At 44.8% G+C, this 7,453-nt stretch overlaps 1 protein-coding gene across 1 annotated transcript in view; it reads left to right on the forward strand.

Moving 5' to 3' along the window:
• The first annotated feature begins 880 nt into the window (after window positions 1-880).
• The window catches only part of LOC110491218 (zinc finger MIZ domain-containing protein 1), a 333,151-nt gene continuing 326,578 nt past the window's right edge, over window positions 881-7,453 (forward strand). The window contains exon 1 of the mRNA XM_036945991.1: window positions 881-1,990. The gene's annotated coding sequence lies outside the window, so the exon portion shown is untranslated. The remainder of the gene's footprint in view (window positions 1,991-7,453) is intronic.

Below are 7,453 nucleotides of genomic sequence, written 5' to 3' on the forward strand. Positions count from 1 at the left end.
CTAGAAGACCAGCATCCCAGAGTCGCCTCTTCACTGTTGACGTTGAGACTGGTGTTTTGTGGGTACTATTTAATGAAGCTGCCAGTTGAGGACTTGTGAGGCGTCTGTTTCTCAAACTAGACACTCTAATGTACTTGTCCTCTTGCTCAGTTGCGCACCGGGGCCTCCCACTCCTCTTTATATTCTGGTTAGAGCCAGTGTGCTCTATTCTGTGAAGGGAGTAGGACACTGCATTGTACGAGATCTTCAGTTTCTTGGCAATTTCTCGCATGGAATAGCCTACATTTCTCAGAACAAGAATAGACTGAAGTGTTTCAGAAGAAAGTTTCTTGGTTTCTCGCCATTTTGAGTCTGTAATCGAACCCCCAAATGCTGATGCTCAAGATACTCAACTAGTCTAAAGAAGGACAGTTGTATTGCTTTTTTAGTCAGAACAACAGTTTTCAGCTGTGCTAACATAATTGCAAAAGGGTTTTCTAATGATCAATTAGCCTTTTAAAATGATAAACTTGGATGAGCTAACACAACGTGCCATTCGAACACAGGAGTGATGGTTGCTGATAATGGGCCTCTGTATTCCTATGTAGATATTACATTAAAAATCAGCCGTTTCCAGCTACAATAGTCATTTACAACATTAACAATGTCTACACTCTATTTTTGATCAATTTGATGTTATTTTAATGGTCAAAAAATATGCTTTTCTTTCAAAAAACAAAAAACAAGTGACCCCAAACGTTTGAAAGGTAATGTATATTTATTTATTTATTTATTATTAAATTATTATTATTTAACCAGGCAAATTGACTGAGAACAAATTCTCCTTTACAGCAACAACCTGGGAAATAGTTACAGGTGAGAGGAGGGGGATGAATGAGTCAATTGGAAGCATTACGGAACTTCTCTTCGAACAAATAAGCCACAAGTAGCAAATAAGCCATTTGATATTTTGTTAACCAAATTCGACACTCATTGACCTCCATACAAAACCTCCTAGGTTGATGAGTGAAAAAAAGCGAAAAAAACGCCACCTGCTGGAGATGACAAATTTTGGACCCAGTTTTCCCTCTCGTTTCGCCTTTTCATCCTCTCTGGTATCCTCGGTGAAAGATGAGGGGAGGACACTCTTCCGTTTTCCTACTAACGAATTGACACACTCCCTCGACCACTTTATCGGTTTCCGGGTCACGGAGGAGCGAGGAGGAGAGAGGACCGTCTTTTGACCAAAAGAGAAAACCCCTTTGTTAATCAGACCTTTCCATCAGAGACTGCAACCAGGAAAACACGGAACATGGAAAAATCCACGATGCGAAGCACTGGAGAGTAATCATACTATTAATGATAGGATTATTATTAATACTAATACTAATAATAATAATAACATGTAAAAAATATCCCAGTTTGTAGATTGATAACAAGGTGTTTTAAAAGGTGGTGAACGTTAATTTGTTTTAAAGTGACAGAGTAGATATTTGATATTTACTGTATCTGTATGTTATGTTGTGTATATATATATATATATATATATATTTGTGTTTATTCATTACCAATTTTTCACAAATAAAATGTCCTATTCCTAAAAAATAAGAAATGATTATAATCATTAAATACGTCTACGTTTAATTATCCCGTTATATAATGAAATAACACCGTGTGTGTAGCGTAACAGATGTCAAATTCTTCCAGACGACAAGCTCAGTCCATTCCAGTGTCTACCTGTTCTTGTTACGGTTCCTCAATGGAAATCCGCAACACATTTTGTTCCTAACCACCAAGCATGGCCCTTTGGGAATAGAATGGCCAATGTAATTTGACACTTCAACTTACTGTGCTCTCTATCTTAGTTGATTCACCCACTGACGTTGAGCCCCAGTCATTCTCAGTGGTAGTGACTAGAGGAAGATCATTTAAAAAAAATAAAAAAAACAAGATCCTGAATATTACTAAAGAGGACTTTCTCCGAGTCGTTTCGCCACTCGCTTTAAATCTGGTAAGTTAAGTTCCGTGATTGTTCTGTTGGTTGCAGCCCGTGTCTGTCGCGTTGAACACCTCTCGCTCGGGAGGGTTTTGTGATTTTGTTTTTCTACCAGTTGGTGCGTTGGGATTGTTTCCCCGACAATGGAGTGACCACTTGAAGCGACATTAGGGCGCTTGTCGTGTAATCAACGCTGCGACGTCGCCGCACGGAGATAGAGACGTATTGTAGGGTAGTTGGCAGGTTGTGCATTTCATCCGTTATAGTCGAGATGCCGTAGCCTGGTCTTCACGGAGGCGGAGGTGTTGTTTCGTAGATTTTTGGTGGATCAAGACTCGGATCAGTCCAGCAGAGTGTGTGTGTGTGTGTGCGTGCGCGCGGATTTAGATATGTGGGTCGTGTCTTGCTGGTCACTTTTAGGAGATTGCATTGGTGTAGAGCGAGACACATGGCAGTGCAACAATCTTTCTTTGTCATGTGTCAAAATTCCATGAATAAAATCAGCGTTACAATTTAACATACATTATTAACAACCATCGGGATATCATACAATGTGATTTACTTAACCTGCTGTTTAGGGTAGCCTATTCATAAGAACTATGCGTCATAATTCCTAATGATCACATATAGGTTATAGGCTAAGGGTTGGCCTATATTATTTAGTCATACGTTTATCATTAGCTTACTACTTGTGTGTGCAGAAGTTACACACCTGATAGGGGTTGTTTTGTTGGCGTTAACCCACTGTTATTACTGTTTTAGCGGGTTGAACTCATTCACTCCCTGATTCTGGCGGTGTCTGGATCTGAATCCAGAAGGGACTGACGGCGGGCCTCTCACACACATAACTAGCTTTCCTTTCATAGCTGCCTGTACATCTGTCTAGGAAGAACCGCCAAGAGGAGGAGGGGGGGGGGGGAGGAGAAGCCAGAAGCACACCACCCTAGCTGCTCTGCTCTCTAATCACTGTCAGAGATAGACTCTCTCTCCCTTTCTCTTTCTTTCTCTCTCTCTCTCCCTTTCTTTCTCTCTCTCTCTCCCTTTCCTTCTTTCTCTCTCTCCCCTCTCTTTCTTTCTCTCTCTCCCGCTTCTCTCTTTCTTTCTTTCTCTCTCTCTCTCTCCCGCTTCTCTCTTTCTTTCTCTCTCTCTCTCCCCCCCCCTTCTTTCTCTCTTTCTCTCTCTCCCCCCTTCTCTCTCTCTTTCTCTCTCTCTCTCTTTCTTTCTCTCTCTCTCTCTCTCTTTCTCTCTCTCTCTCTCTCCCCTTCTCTCTCTCTTTCTCTCTCTCCCCCCTTTCTCTCCCCTTTTCTCTCTCTTTCTCTCTCTCTTTCTTTCTCTCTCGCTCTCCCCTTTCTCTCTCTCTCTCTCCCCTTCTCTCTCTCTTTCTCTCTCTCTCTCTCTCTCTCCCCTTTCTTTCTCTCTCTCTCTCTCCCCTTTCTCTCTCTCTTTCCCCTTCTCTCTCTCTCTCTCTCTCTCCTTCTCTCTCTCTCCCCCCTCTTTCTTTCTTTCTTTCTTTCTTTCTTTCTCTCTCTCTCTCTCTCCCCTTCTCTCTCTCTCTCTCTACCATTCTCTCTCTCTCCCCCCTCTCTCTTTCTTTCTTTCTTTCTCTCTCTCTCCCCCCTCTCTCTCTCTTTCTTTCTCTCTCCCCTTCTCTCTCTCTTTCTTTCTCTCTCTCTCTCTCTCCCTTCTTTCTCTCTCTCCCCTTCTCTCTCTCCCCCCTCTCTCTTTCTTTCTCTCTCCCCCTCTCTCTTGACAGCCACCTTAAAAGTAGACTATTGTTATAAATAATAATAATAATATTCAGATAAATATCCCAATTGTTGCATGCCACTATACTTGTCTACTTTGGCTGTAATGTATGTTTTGGGAGTGTCTATTTCTCGACTATTGTGATTTTATAAATAAAGAACAGGGAGAGAAACACATGTTTCTAGTCTTTATGTGCTGAGAGAGAGGTCCAAGATGGGTTTTCATGTTTTCAATAGGTTACATGACTAAAAGTCAACCTCTCTCTCTACCACGTCTCGCTACACCTCTCTACCTCTACCTCTACCTCTCTACCTCTACCTCTCTCTCTACCTCTACCTCTCTACCTCTACCTCTCTCTCTCTCTCTACCTCTCTACCTCTACATCTCTCTACCTCTCTCTACCCCTCTCTCTCTCTACCTACCCCTCTCTCGCTCTACCTACCCCCCTCTCTCTCTACCTACCCCTCTCTACCTCTACCTACCTCTCTACCTCATCAGAACAGCAGTGTGTCTGAGTGGAATTGGTCCCATCCATGTGTAGCGGTGATTCTGCGTTTGAAACGTGTCTTGTAGATTCAAACTATTAAATAGGGCCTTCATCACTTGTGGCAGTCATTGGGTATTGGTTCATCATCGTCTTTCAAGTTTACTTTTTTGTAAAAAAGTTACTGGGATATGAGTGACATCCTAAAGGGTGAAGGATCAACACGAGGCTCTCGATGGAACCTGTAAAGAAGCATTGCTTTAAGGTAGCAGACCTGTGTGTCTGACCATTTGTCTGTCAGGTGGCATGTTGCTTGATCAGAGTCTGGATTCCAATAGAATCCTTCAATCTCAAGGACTGGAGAACCCACCCCCTCCCATCCCACCCTCCCCATCCGTCCCCTCCGCAACCTTTCAGGGGGCCCACCAAATTGAGCCTGTGAATTATCATGGGGCAGACACACACACACTCTACCATGCTGACTTTGGCTGTAGTATCTCCTTTTAGGTGTTAGCTGTAGCCTCCTCTACCAACCAAGAGAAAGGTGTTAGCTGTTGTCTCCTCTACCAACCAAGAGAAAGGTGTTAGCTATAGCCTCCTCTACCAACCAAGAGAAAGGTGTTAGCTGTAGCCTCCTCTACCAACCAAGAGAAAGGTGTTAGCTGTAGCCTCCTCTACCAACCAAGAGAAAGGCGTTAGCTGTAGCCTCCTCTACCAACCAAGACAAAGGTGTTAGCTGTAGCCTCCTCTACCAACCAAGAGAAAGGTGTTAGCTCTAGCCTCCTCTACCAACCAAGAGAAAGGTGTTAGCTCTAGCCTCCTCTATCAACCAAGAGAAAGGTGTTAGCTCTAGCCTCCTCTACCAACCAAGAGAAAGGTGTTAGCTGTTGTCTCCTCTACCAACCAAGAGAAAGGTGTTAGCTGTAGCCTCCTCTACCAACCAAGAGAAAGGTGTTAGCTGTAGCCTCCTCTACCAACCAAGAGAAAGGTATTAGCTGTAGCCTCCTCTACCAACCAAGAGAAAGGTGTTAGCTCTAGCCTCCTCTACCAACCAAGAGAAAGGTGTTAGCTCTAGCCTCCTCTACCAACCAAGAGAAAGGTGTTAGCTGTAGCCTCCTCTACCAACCAAGAGAAAGGTGTTAGCTGTAGCCTCCTCTACCAACCAAGAGAAAGGTGTTAGCTGTAGCATCTACCAACCAAGGGGAAGGTGTTAGCTGTAGCATCTACCAACCAAGGGGAAGGTGTTAGCTGTAGCATCTACCAACCAAGCGGAAGGTGTTAGCTGTAGCATCTACCAACCAAGGGGAAGGTGTTAGCTGTAGCATCTACCAACCAAGGGGAAGGTGTTAGCTGTAGCATCTACCAACCAAGGGGAAGGTGTTAGCTGTAGCATCTACCAACCAAGGGGAAGGTGTTAGCTACATAGTAAAGGGATAGTGAAGGCTCTTCAGTTTGTTGTGGTGTTTTAGCTCATTGGATGGATAACACAGCTCGACTTTTTAAAATCAAAAATCAAATTTGATTTGTCACATGTGCCGAAAATGCTTAGCTACAAGCCCTTAACCAACAATGCAGTTCAAGGAATATAGTTAAGAAAGGCAGTCCCACAACCAACACTACCACACACCATACCACAACACCACCAACTCTACCACACACCATACCACAACACCACCAACACTACCACACACCACAACTCTACCACACACCATACCACAACACCACCAACTCTACCACACACCATACCACAACACCACCAACACTACCACACACCACAACTCTACCACACACCATACCACAACACCACCAACTCTACCACACACCATACCACAACACCACCAACTCTACCACACACCATACCACAACACCACCAACTCTACCACACACCATACCACAACACCACCAACACTACCACACACCATACCACAACACCACCAACTCTACCACACACCATACCACAACACTACCACACACCATACCACAACACCACCAACACTACCACACACCACAACTCTACCACACACCATACCACAACACCACCAACTCTACCACACACCATACCACAACACCACCAACACTACCACACACCATACCACAACACCACCAACTCTACCACACACCATACCACAACACCACCAACTCTACCACACACCATACCACAACACCACCAACTCTACCACACACCATACCACAACACCACCAACTCTACCACACACCATACCACAACACCACCAACTCTACCACACACCATACCACAACACCACCAACTCTACCACACACCATACCACAACACCACCAACTCTACCACACACCATACCACAACACCACCAACTCTACCACACACCATACCACAACACCACCAACACTACCACACACCATACCACAACACCACCAACTCTACCACACACCATACCACAACACCACCAACTCTACCACACACCATACCACAACACCACCAACTCTACCACACACCATACCACAACACCACCAACTCTACCACACACCATACCACAACACCACCAACTCTACCACACACCATACCACAACACCACCAACTCTACCACACACCATACCACAACACCACCAACTCTACCACACACCATACCACAACACCACCAACTCTACCACACACCATACCACAACACCACCAACTCTACCACACACCATACCACAACACCACCAACTCTACCACACACCATACCACAACACCACCAACACTACCACACACCATACCACAACACCACTAACTCTACCACACACCATACCACAACACCACTAACTCTACCACACACCATACCACAACACCACCAACTCTACCACACACCATACCACAACACCACCAACTCTACCACACACCATACCACAACACCACCAACTCTACCACACACCATACCACAACACCACCAACACTACCACACACCATACCACAACACCACTAACTCTACCACACACCATACCACAACACCACTAACTCTACCACACACCATACCACAACACCACCAACTCTACCACACACCATACCACAACACCACCAACTCTACCACACACCATACCACAACACCACCAACTCTACCACACACCATACCACAACACCACCAACTCTACCACACACCATACCACAACACCACCAACTCTACCACACACCATACCACAACACCACCAACTCTACCACACACCATACCCCAACACTACCACACACCACCAACACTACCACACACCATCAACACTACCACACACCATACCACAAC

The sequence above is a fragment of the Oncorhynchus mykiss genome, chromosome 16, assembly GCF_013265735.2.
Source record: "Oncorhynchus mykiss isolate Arlee chromosome 16, USDA_OmykA_1.1, whole genome shotgun sequence".
Lineage (NCBI taxonomy): Eukaryota > Metazoa > Chordata > Actinopteri > Salmoniformes > Salmonidae > Oncorhynchus > Oncorhynchus mykiss.